The sequence below is a fragment of the Argiope bruennichi genome, chromosome 1 (assembly GCF_947563725.1).
Source record: "Argiope bruennichi chromosome 1, qqArgBrue1.1, whole genome shotgun sequence".
Lineage (NCBI taxonomy): Eukaryota > Metazoa > Arthropoda > Arachnida > Araneae > Araneidae > Argiope > Argiope bruennichi.
Genome location: NC_079151.1, coordinates 148,292,057 through 148,305,626, shown reverse-complemented (window position 1 = coordinate 148,305,626; position 13,570 = coordinate 148,292,057). Strand labels below are relative to the sequence as shown.

General features: G+C 31.3%; 1 protein-coding gene across 1 annotated transcript in view; it reads left to right on the top strand.

Moving 5' to 3' along the window:
* The first annotated feature begins 420 nt into the window (after positions 1-420).
* Positions 421-13,570, top strand: part of LOC129980076 (multidrug resistance-associated protein 1-like) — a 111,627-nt gene continuing 98,477 nt past the window's right edge. The window contains exon 1 of the mRNA XM_056090773.1: positions 421-574. The gene's annotated coding sequence lies outside the window, so the exon portion shown is untranslated. The remainder of the gene's footprint in view (positions 575-13,570) is intronic.

Sequence of the window (13,570 nt, the reverse complement as noted above, 5' to 3'; positions counted from 1 at the left end):
TTTCTTCGTAAAGAGAGATTTTGTTGCTGATTAATGAAAGTAAAGGTGAATCAATGACAGAAAAGGATGCATGCTTTTGACGGAAGAAGGATACCATTTTTACACGAGTAGGATATAGATGGATTTCGCCGTAAAATTTAGTTGTTAAACGTATTGTGTAGCTCCAGTGCGACGTTTAGGCAGATTCATTTTAATACCTGGTCTTTTGAATACGCAGAAACAATAAGCATGCTCCTGTTACAATAAACTAGAGCGCATTACGTTAGCAGGATTAAAACAACACGACTCATCCTGATGAGGAAAAAAATGTAAATAAGGCGAAAGACCTGAATTTAGCAATGAGTTAAAAATCATTTTTAACAAAGGTATTTTTTTTATGTTGAATAGTTCTGTCCAGATTTTATCCATTTAAGACGCGGGACAAGAATTTCTGCTATTCACGGGGCAATTTTTTTTGGAAGGTACCCAAAGTATGAATCCGCAAAGACCAAATGTTTGCAGCTTATGTACTAATAGCGGAGCTTTAAAAATGGATCGTTGGAAGGTTTAGTTTATTCTATCCTCGCTGTATCCGGTAAGCCCTTTCTTCCATATTTTTTTCATGCTTGCGTTCTTAAAATAACTACACAGGATAACTATAATTTGACAATATGTTTTGAAGTTTTCGTCGCACCGGCAATTCTCAAATAATTTTTTTTTTGTTTCATAATGAAACATTATCAGGAAGTTATGCTCAAAATGTATCAAAGGTTTAATTATTTATCTAGTCCGTTAACAGAATTTATTTGAAGAAAATGATTTTGTATTGTAAGCTAAGAGTAAAATCTATATTTTTTTCCAGTAAAAGTATATAAATTGAGGAAATGTCAATTATATTTAAAGAATCATTCTATATCAAATTAATGAAACAAAATTCAACTAAATGCTGATGCTAATGTATGTCTGTACATTTCAGAGTGTGCAAAAATGTTTCCGTTGTCCTCCGACTGCGTTCGAGTTTCAAAATGAAATGCCCTACGGAAAATAGCTTAGTATTATGATTTTTACTTTCGTCTTTTCTGTCTTTATGTCCATGACATTTCCTGTATCCAGATTTAAAAATCAAAGTTTATATTTCTAATTCCTTTAATTATTTGTGCATTCTTTTAGCGGAATACATAAATTTCATTACAATTATCATTTATGTGATTTTCGAATATTTTTGTGATGACCACGAAACTTACCGCATCCTTTCCTATCCAGACACGGAGGAGAGGCAGTGCATGCTGCATGGCGTGTATAAATACGCTTGTTGTGCAAATGAGATGTCATTTGGATACCAAATTTTGTTTCACTTCAAAACAAGATGTTAATCAGAATGGTCATAATTGAACTGGACTTAGCTTGAAATATATTTAACATAATTTCGTCCATTTGCTATTTTCGTCAGTGCTATTCATTCTTATTAGAAATAACAGTAAAATATCGATGCAAATTTACTTACGTCAGTCAAATCTTTTCACCAAAATGTGTGGAATTGGAATCTATTAACGGTTCATATGTCTTTTTTTTAAATTTTGACCCTCGCCCCCCCCCAATTTGAGAAGTTTTTATATGAAATCGATTTATGTTCTCTCTCTACATGCAGCACATTCTAATGAATGCAAATATTTTTGCATTGAAATGTATTACCATGCATATGCAGCGCTTCCATGCAGTTTGTTACTTGCTAATTGCATGGAGTTATTGCAATACATTACTTATTTTTACGTCGTCCTAGAGAGAATGAAGTCCATTTTTTTATGCAAACGCTAACGGCAAGACAATTCTCAGCACGACACTAATGTCCAACAATAGCATGACAATCCTTGGGATGCATTTGGCTTGTTCCAGTTTGGTGCTCTAAGATATCATACACATAGATATTTGGATTAAAGTACAGTGACTAAACTTGTAAATATCCCTAAGCTATATTTAATACATATCTTTTATTCTGCTGCTTTATTGATGCGCATTTGGAAAGCCGCCTTCAGATTATAGTTTTAACTTGACAATCTTGGACCATTTAATTTGTATAAAAAGAGGATCTACTTGAGATGGTCCATTCAGGATAGTATTGTTACCAATTTAAAAAAAAGGGGGGGGGGGTGCTATGTCGTAGGCAAAAATACCCACGTAGTGTTAGATGGCGTTCTTCTATGTATGCTGCACAATTCTAATCAAAAGCATACATTACTGAGTCATTTTGGATTAATCCAAACCATGAAACCGCATTTGCGAACGAGTTGCCTGATGAAAAAAGGGCAGGTGGGTTGCGTTTTCTATACCTCCATTCCGGACAAAAACGCTTTTAACAGAATAATCTAGAGTTTTCTTTTATTGAAAAGTGCACAATCTTATTGTTCTTGGCTCCATTGAACTAGCGATGACTTCACCATTAACAGTGCTACTGCTGTTTTTCTTGAATAAAATCCAATCTCATGAAGGCTTTCTACAACAGTAGAGCAGCTGTTTTAAGTTTCTTCGGCAGTCTGAAGGTCTAAAACCAACTCTTTTATGGTTTCTTCACTGTTTTTGCGAGTTGACCAACAACAACAACAAAAAAAATGATGTTCAATTGCAGTTATTGTTCTTGGCTGTTTTTGAAGATAGTGATTGAGGGCTTAGGAACAGTTTTAAGTTCTTGATGTTACATTTTGAGAGATATTCAGGTTTTGAAAAGTTTGGGTTTGATTTCCTCATATCTACCGTTTAAGCATCAACGACTGACCTTCACTCAAACGATTCGCAACTTATGAAAGCTGGTCGCTGTTAAAAACTAAATGATTTAGAACAACACTATGCTCTCGAACAGTGCTTATTGCGCAATGTGTTGTCAATAGCCAAACATACATTTTCTAACTGCACTTTTCACTTATACACACATGCTCAGTTTTGTATCCATTTGCGAAAAATTGGTATGCATATTGCCACCATTGGAAATGAGTTGGAAACTTCAATACTAATTGAAAATTATGCCTACTAAGGCATCATTTTTTAGATTATTTTAATTCTGAAGAACAATATTATAACGCTATCAAGTTTATCGGACTAATTTGTATTTATAGTTTTTTCATTTGACTGCAATAAAAAAAGCAAATTTTTATAATTTTTTTATAATTGTAATGAAAAATGAATGTGCTTTATTAGAATGCAAATTCAAACATGAGCAAACAGAAGTATATTGATCTATAACCAAATAAAATTTAAAAAGTCCTTGCTTTGTTTTCACTATTATTTATTTCGTTCGATTTAATTCAAACGTTCTATAACTTTTTAAATATAATTTTGTAAAAAGAATGTTATGCTGCACTTGAATAAATGCATTTGTAATACATATTTCTTTATTTCGTAACGGATCTTGATATGCTAATGAATCCACCGCCTCACTGAAATTATTTCTTTTTCAATGATAAAATAGAGAAATTTTATCGAATTTCATTTATTTCTCTTTACAGAAGGTGATCTACATGTATTATCTTGTAACTGGGGAAGACCCATTTACGTGTGAGTCTTCATTCTCACATGTGGTTTTCCGACACCATTCATAAAAATCCGATAGATTTTCAAAAATTTCTTCTTAAAAAAAATGGAAGCAATGATTAGTTTTACGACTTCAGAATTCAGTGACATTAAGTCACTGCTTCTAACTCACGCGCGCACTCTCATCAGCTCTAACGCTTGGAAAACAGATGTATTGAAAGAATCAAAATTCTTATGTAAAGTTCTTGGCATGAATGCCTGATCTTCAAAAACGCGATTCAGTCATTATTGTTTTATTTTACATGGGTTTTTACTTTCTCGTATGCGAGGTGTAGTGAAAAGTACTGTAATCGGTAAAGAATCGAATTTGAAATTTTGACAAATTTTCATGATTTAGATCGGCTTAAGTTCGAAAAACCTATTTTTGGAGTTTATGTCTGTGTTTAAAAACGCTTTGAACCAGAAATATGAAATTTTGTACATGGATTTTAAACCAAATTTGTAGATTTCTATTTCTGAATGAAATTCATTCAGGGGAAGACTCTGAAATATAAGTGAACTCTGTAATGGCAAAACTTTTAGATCTAGATGGATAAAATTTAGTGTATAGGTCTAGCATCTAAAATGTAAATACTTGCTAAATTTTGAATCAATTCTGAGAAAGAGTTGACCGTTTATCAGCTTGTTTATTCGTAAATGTAATCAGATTCAAACTTAAATCATGAAATTCGGTATACGATCTTGTGACTGCAATTGTATTTTTCAGTCTAAGAAAATGTCTTCGAAATAGATATTCACACGATAAATTTCGTTAAAATGTTAGATTCCCACCAAAGGACTATATTTCATAGCGATTGTTCGCCAACGACATGCAAGGAATTCGGAGACACATAAAAACAAAATCAGAATTTTTACTTCTCTGTATACGAAGAGTAAGTAATGTATACGTCAAATACTATTCGAAGCACACCGGCAACTGAGCTGAATCAGTCGGAAGGTCTCTTCAAACTTTTCTCTCATATTCCTAAAAAAGCTTTTATCTTCCCCACATTGTGGACTTTGGATAAGACAGGGAGCGCCTAAAATAACATTGGTGTGCAATAATTACGAAATATTAATAATCTTTGACGTGCATTTGGCATTTTTATTGAATATGTTGTATGGACCTTTAGCAAGCTTTTTGGCGATTGATTCTTAGAATGCGGTTAATAGTATCCGAAAATCGACGACGATATTTCAGACGCGTTTTTCCTAACCGAATGAAATAAAAAAAAATTTGGCATAGAGCTACAACTTGAGTCAAAAAATCGCATACAAATTTGATGTATTTAAATCGATGCGTTTTTCATCTGTCACATTAATTTATTTCTGAAGATACTGAAACGGTATGAGACGCGTTAGGATAGAACCTGGGACCTTTAGGTTAGCAGTCCAGTAACTTAACAATTATACCAAAACGATCGTTCGGGTAGAAGAGTTGTTACTGGCTTATATGCGATTCACCACAATACAAACCGTCAACTCCTTGTTGGATTTACCTCAAAATTTGATGGATGTCTATAAAATTGATGTTAACTCTGTGTACGGAACATTATTCATCTAGCTCTTTTTATTTTTATTGTTGTCGTATTAATTATGATTTCCTCTGAACATATTTTGCTCAAAATTTGAGAGAAATCTACAAATTTGGTACGAAGAGCAAATTTCATCCGCCTGGATCAAAGTGTTTTTGAGTTATTTTTGTCAAAGACAGATGGACATTTTCCCACAATGTATTTTTCGAACTTGGGAAGGTTTAAAACGTGGACATTCGTTAAAATCTCGAGTTCTAATTTTTGGATGATTTATAATACTTTTTCTATATTTCGTATACGAGAAAGTGAAGACTCGATGAACCATCTGCGTACCATTCGATACGAGATCCTTACACGAAAATTCCAGGTTCCTGGCAAATTTGGGGGTGAAATCTTCCTTTGGAAAAATGAGTTGCCTATGTCCATATGAACATTTTAAGTAAAAATATAATAAACAACTCGAAAGCATCAGAGTGGTTGATTATTAAATTTTTGATCATCTGATGTCTGACTGGTTATGCAGATTTTGCATATTTGCGAGTACGCGAAAAGTACCTTCGTAAAAGTATGAAGCTTATAACACGTCACATTATTTTCATGCGAAAAAGTCAGCATTATAAACACTGCCCTCGTTTTTCTTTCACTTGATTAGCATGCGATTGAATAAATAACTTAGATGTCATTATCGGAAACAATTTTCTTTTTAAATATAAAACGTATTTTGACAGAAATCTTTTAATTTGTTCTATAGCAGTGTTTACATGATTCTGCATTTCTTTTTACAATCGCTTCCTGCACTTAAAAGACAATGAATGGAGGCGATGACTCCGCCAGCATCGCATTTTAGGCCGCAGTAGTTGACATGTTCAGAAATGTACGAGCAACAAGTAACAAAATGTAGTCTTGTATGTATAAAATGTTTCAGCATAGTAAAGAACTAATCTGGCGCTTAGAGAAGAGAGGCAGACGGTGGAGAATCCCTCTTGGGTGTTGGGCTAATATTCATTTTAATAGACACTATGTTGAAATAAAAAGAATAATAGGGTAATAAAAGGAATTAATAGGAAACAGTTGGCAAAGAAGAATGTAATATATCTGGAAATCTCCGTTCGCCAAATGTTTTCAGTTATGATCTGGCAGTCTTCTGAAACAAAACAGAATTGGGTAAAAGGATTGTTTTTAGTATTTTCATGCTGGAGGAGAACACTTGATAACTGGTAAATTTCATTCAGATCCCAAAGGATTTAAGTTCGTGATGAATTATTAGGCAGAAAGGGAAGGCAAGGTAGTCCGCTTCGTAAACAAATCCAGTGCTAGAAATTCGTAAGCCACACAATATTCTTCGAATTAGCATCCTCCAGTTGCAAGTTCAATAAAAGACCGCATTTTTGTGCGTATCGACGATGTTCATGCAAATTTGCCGCACTTAGTCATGAAATTCGTCACACAGGTACATCGAAACATGACTCAATGTACATCTGCGTTCGAATTTTAAAATTTAAGGTCGGAAATGTTTTTATATTTTGAATGACCTTTCTCACGCATTTGTCTGTAGCATCGTTTCTTATAACTGTACGGGGGAGGGGGATCATCTAAATGACCCATCGTAGAAAAGAAATCAGTTTTGAACTTCTGGCATAATTTACTGGATTTTAAATTATATATATATATATAATATTCATTTATCTTGAGAATGTTTAAGAATTGAAACTGAAATTCTTACATCCGACATTCTAAATTCGTTGTCTTTTTTTTTTTTTTTTTTTTAGATCATTATTCCTACATTTCTGTTCAGTTTTAAACAAATCTTTTTTTGCATCGCTTTTTAATAAATTGTTTTTTAATTTCAAAAGTTTTCTTCCTTGATTCGTAGAAAAGGTAGATCTGCTGAAAGAATTTTCTTTCTTAGGTGATTTGGCAAAGAAATCGACCATTTTCTTTAAAAAATTATAAGTACAGAAAATGGGATTGTATTAAATCGAAGTCTTATGTGTATTTCAGAATATTTTTTAAAAGATTTATACAATATCGCAGAAGATTATTCAATAAAAAATTTTCTGATTCATTCATAAAATTCAGTCTTACTTTCAAGAGGATTTAAATAATGTAAATAATATTTCATTTTCTTTCCGTCGTAATGTACGTGTCGTAAATCTACTTCTGAAAAAATTGTCTAAATGTTGTACAATCCTTTGGTTCTAAGGTATCATATTCACTGAAATATTCTTGACACTCTAACTTTGAAATCAGAAACATATTTTTTTTTTATCTTCTGCTATCAAATCTGACCGAACTGTGAAGTTCTGAATATCATTTATTTATGTCAATCATCAGTTTCATAATTTTAAGCTAATTAGCCTTGGTGAAAGATCTACGGACGCTGCTAATTGGCCTATCTTCTTTGAAACGGACGGTCAGTGGTTGTGATCTTATAAAAATACGTAATTTTTATTCTGCGTCCTTTTAAGATTCAAATTTTCAGAAGTCACTCAGTTTCAGTCGCAATAGAGTGGACCATTCTTATTATTTAAAACGTTATTGTCTCAAAAATATTTTAGTAAAATGACTCAAAGGAGTTAAGAAATGAAAAAATCTAAAATTCGTAATTCATTAAAACTTGACTCGCCCTGCAAAGCTAATATGTGCCAAATTTGGCAGGGCTCACGCGCGTGCGCACACACACACAGGTAGAGAAAGGGAGAGAGAGCGAGAAATTATGATGATTTGTTTCGCTCGTCATGTCGCGGGTAACATCATGCCGGATTTGCTTGTATATTTATACAATTATTTACGTATTCCAAAGATTCGTCCTTTCGGATTCGTTTTTTGCAGAGGATGACGCGACTGCTTCCAGCAGTTTTATGAAAATAGAATTGGATGCGATCCAACAGGTTTGCAAAGAAGTAGGAGAGAGAGCAAAGAATGTTGAATGAACACAAATTCGCATGAAAAAAGAACTCTCTTTAAAAATTTTAAAGGCAATTACTTTTTGCGTTTTTGATTAATTTTTTTGATTAAATTCAGTATTTATATATTTGCTTTTGTTGAAGTTTAGCCTGTTCATGAGAGAATTATTGGTTTTATGTATTTTGCTTTATTCATCGGTCAGACCTTCAACTGCGTATTCCGAATTATAAAACTGTTTTTCTGTTGCATTTCATGAATTTTGCAGAATTGTAAGCCTGGCATTATTGTCATGGTAGTATTGAGTTATATTATTGTTTTAGTCTTGTTTCATTGAATTATAAAATTCTATGAAGTTTTAAATTACATCAAGTGTGTTATGGAATCTTGTTAAGATTCTCGTAATCTTGATTTTTATTTTGACTATTGCAGCGGTGAATAATAATACTATTATAGTGTAGATTTACAGTAAAACTATTGTGCCTTCGAATTATATTTTACTATTATAGCTATGCATGAAAATAGCGTTTACCTTTACAAAAAAAAAAAAAAAAAAAAAAACTTGCGGTTGTTATATTTAAATTGCCTTTACATAAATAAAAGAAATCAAATGTTTATTAAATTAACGTCATTATCAACCCAGTCATTAAAACGCCCTTTAAGATATCCGATTACTTAACTTGTTATGATGACTGATACGCAGGTTAATGAATAAACGCAATAAAAAGTTCCGCTCTTCTATCCGGGGTACATAGGGAACGAAACTGAAAGCAGCTCGGCCGTCTGATCGTTTTATCATTGACGCGAGTGAAAGTGTTCAAAGCAAATTTGTAGTTTTAAATAAAATCGTTATTCATTAAAATAATTTAATCATAGTCTGCGCATAAGAGGAGTTGGTAAAAGATTTGTTGGTTTCTCAGAATATAACTTCTGCAATTCCCCTATGAAATTGCATTATCGGGTGAAACACGGTTGTATGACTTTTGCGTACGATACACTTTGCGTACCAGTCATAACTATCAATCAATAGCTCGTTTACAATGCGGTTGTGTTACTGATAAAAGTGGGTTCTAGAAGGGGTTACAACATTTTAAACGTTATCTAAAAGTGTCATATTTGGCTAGAGTTAGCATGATGTTTGACACAATTTCGAATACTTAACGATACGTTCATTAATACAATTTCATGCGTTTTAATACTATATGAATAATTTCCACTTTGAAAACCAATACACCTTTCATAAAAAGCAATGTATTTATTCAAAAATGTATGACAAAAATCATTGAGGAATGATATTTCTTCTCATATAAATAGTGTATCCACTTCGAAATAATAATCATTTCTTTTAGATTTTATATATAATATATACATATATAAAGAGTTTGCGTTTCATTAGTTTTTGCATTATTTCTTCTTGATTCGTTTATTTAATTCAATAAGTTCGTTATTTAAATATAGGCAATTAAAAATTACTTCTTAAATTTAAAGTACAATTAAATGAGGTTAGTGAAATTGGAAGGATTTGTAAGGAGGGAAAAGTTTCAAAAGCAATTCTTGAAATGCCATATGTAGTAAGAATAGCCTCCAACTACGGATGTTAAGTTTCCATGCTATATCAATTTTTAAAAAAAAATCAGTTTCCAGAGTAGAACGCCATTCAAATTTAAACTTTTCTGTTTATCATCGTAGATTTAATTTAAATGTTATTTTTTCAATTTTTTTCAAAAATCTGTACTTTTGATAAAGATAAATTATTTGTTCATTATATGACTTTGCATTTTATGTATGAAATATTGTAAGTATACGGTGCATAAAATGAACAGCTTACTAAATCAGAAGTATATTAATATTTTTCTAACTGATCATTTGTATCTGCGAAAATTTGTAGGAAATATTAGCTGAATTCAAATTTAATTTTATTCTAGTTGCACTATTCATCAAACTATAATCCAAATCTACTGTTAAAAAATAAAACAAAATTAAGAAAAATGATTTTTACATTAATATATGTAGTATATGTTCTTCAGAAACTTTCACTTTATTAAAGATCGTTCTGATATGTACAATTGTACAATAAGTCAGTAAAAATAGTGTTGAATGAAATTCTGGTAATACACTCTTCAACAATATACATCTACACCTTTATTAAAATGTTTACTGATTGGCTATGAGTTTTTTTTTCCATATTTTAAACAATTTAATTATTTCTAATTTCAGAAGAATTCATGGCCGTTTTAAACCTTTCTGGGGACCTGAGATAATGCAAATCTCAAAACCCCCTTTTCCCTCCAATTTTTTTTATTGATTTTAATTTAATTTTAATTCAGCAATTTTAAGTAGTAAATTTTGAAAACTGAAATAAAAATTAGCAAAAATATCGAACGCAAAAGAAAACTTTCTATAACACTCTAAATAATATTGTAAAACGAGGGAATATATTTTTTTTAAATTGTAAAGATTCAAATTTTTTAGAATTATAAAATAGCATAACGAATAACTTGTAAATGATAATTAGGAATATTACTAGAATAAAGTTCCAAATTAATTTATAATTTTGATTATGACTTGAATAAATTTGACTGCACGTATTTTTATTCTGTAAAAAGAATACAGATCTTGGATAACATGTATGTTTTATAGTCCGGATCTTCCGTTTATATTTACGTATGAAAAAATAAAGTTTTCACATAAACGATATTACTAGATTTTTGAATATAAGATAAGATGTATTTTTATTATATCAGGCTTGTTAAGTTATTTCATGTGTATTTGAATTATTTATTTGATTACCAGGAATTCAAAAGCTTTGAACAGATTTAATTTCAAATAGTAGGAAATTTATCAACTTTTAAATTCTCTTATTGACTTATGTGCTATTAATTAGCTGAAATGCACATTTAAATGATCCACTTATCTTAAAACAATGGGAATCGTTTGTGATGGTAATAGTTAAGTTCAGGTGTAATATTTTTAGAATGGAATTTCTATTTAAGATTTTTTTAAAGTTTATTGATTTTTATTTCATGAAAACTATATTTAGCATACTTTGACTGTGAATGAATAATGCAGATAATTGATATGATTTTCAAGTAAAAACTATTTTTTACTGTAAATTTTTAGAAAGTTATTATTGGAAAAAAGTCAATATTTCTCTTAATTTTTGATTAATTAAAATTCTAATTAAAAATTCAAAAAAATCACTTTCCTACCCTCCAAAATATATATTTTCCAAATTTGATTGGCAGACGGCCTGGTGTGTACAGAGCTATCATATACACATAGAGACAAAAGTTTTTTACTTGTGTTTAAGCATCAAAATTTAGTTAAAATACCAATACATTTTCTCGCCAAATACTCTTGCCAACAGATAACGTATGTTTTAGCAAACCTAGACTAATCACTCCCTACCCCCTTGTTTTCACAGAGCTATGCATGATTTATTGGCCTTTTATGACCCGTAAGCAAATGACTGTACGCATCTGCCCACTACCGTGAAACACACGCTCACCGTTATAATAAATAATTGCTCCGGTGAATTTCGAGAGAATTTTCTTTTAAAGCGAAACAAGGTGAGGCAGGCCAGAGCACATGCCCTGGCCGCAAAATTAAGAAATCAATTTATTATATTTAAAAAAGAAATTCTATTGAGCTCTTATTTCCAAGATTTTTAAAAATGTACATGTTTCAGCCACATTAGAGAAAATGAAATAATTTCAAGGCAATAGGCTTCCCTAATTGGGAATAAGGACTTAGAAACGTATGGTTATTAGCTTATTGTTTATGGCTTGTTTATCATTTAAAAGGAATAAATTATAACAAAAATCGTGTTCAGATAGCTTTTTTTTTTTTTTTTTTTTTTTTTTGCAGGAAAGCAAGAAATAGAGATATTTTAAATCTTTCGTGTTTATGTGAAAATAAATAGCTTTGCTTTCTGATTCTCGAGAAAGCAAGAAACACTCGACAGCAGCATAACAAGAGATCGTACAAATCTCAAAATCTTTCAGCAAGTGAGAGCATCATATGTGCTTCAGAAATGAAACGTTTTTCAAATATTTGGACGCTAGAACAGATGTTTGGAAACTATGTTCCGAAAATCAAATCATGAAGTGTATTTATGATTGATGTAACCGCGATATACATCTCAAGCTAAAATAGTGAATGGCAAGCACTCATTGCTTTTGTACTAAATTTCATTGCTTTTCTTATTTAGAGTGTCAGTAGATGACGTCGGAAAAATCGCGGAGCAAGATGTAAATAAGCCAGGAAGAATACATTTATTTTTATTCATTGAAACTTCCATTAATCAGCAAAAAAAAAAAAAAAATTAAAGTAGTCTGAACGATTGATTTTCTAGAATTCTGACAAAAGTTTTTGACTGCGAAAAACGGGAAATATTTTTTTTTAAAAAAAGTACCTATCATGGAAGTTAATCAACAGAATTATATATTATGCATTAAGATGGTTTATGGATATACTAACCAGACATCAATCGGAAACCGCATGCACACATTCATAAGTTACGTGAGGCAGCTCTGCTGATGCTTTTGACGATAACAATGCCAAGAGCATTTTTATTTTAAAACAAAAACGGAAGGGGGAAACAAACTTAACAAACAAAGAAAAATACTAATGAAATATTTCATTTCAAGTACAGATCAATCGACACACCCCAATAAGGAACAAAATATTTCAATTCGCTCGCTCTCCGAAGACGTCAATTTAACAACGTTTCAAATGAAAATGAATTGACACAGCGCAATTTCATCGCCAATTGCATTGAAAAATAAGAAAAACGATTAAACAAAATGAAAAACAATAAAAAATAAATTGTACTCGTTAAAAACGCTATGGTAAACGAAACAGCTCAATTCCAACGCAATGTCTCTCCAAATAATTAAATCAAAGCGAAATTAAATCGAAATCTATGAAAATGCAATTTCACAGTGCAGTCGGAAACAGTGAAACGGGATCATAAAATTGGAAATCGTAAATCGTAAAGCATTAAAATGGAAGCATAAAATATTTAGTATAACACGTCTTGCTTTTACGCCCACTAGATTGCGCTGGTCGTTTTTTAAAGCCTGTTTCACCTGTTACAGGTGTGACATATATATGATAAGTATATTAAAACATGCGCTTATTTGAATGCAACTAGGGATTGCAATACCGGACCAAAAGTTCAATACCGGTATTCGGTATTTTTTAGATCTTAATACCGGGATACCGGTTTTAATACCGGTATTTGAAATTTTAAAAAAAGAAAGAGAAGAAGGTGTTTCTTTGTTTTATTTGCCAGTTTTATAAGAGAGTGTAAATATCACAAAAAATAATATGGAATTTATAAATTATAACAGTATATAAAGAATCGCAAAAAAGTAAAGGAACAACTTATTTATTTAAATCACAAAAAAAAGTGTAAATATCACTATTCAGTCTGTGGTACTATTACAAATTTTTGAAATGTGATCTTAAAAAACATAATGCATCCATTGTTCTGTCATTAAGCCTGGAATGTAACTTTTTTGTAAAAATGACCAGCTGTCGAAAACGCTCTTTCGGCATCTACGCTAGTTGAGTGATACTGTTAGCAA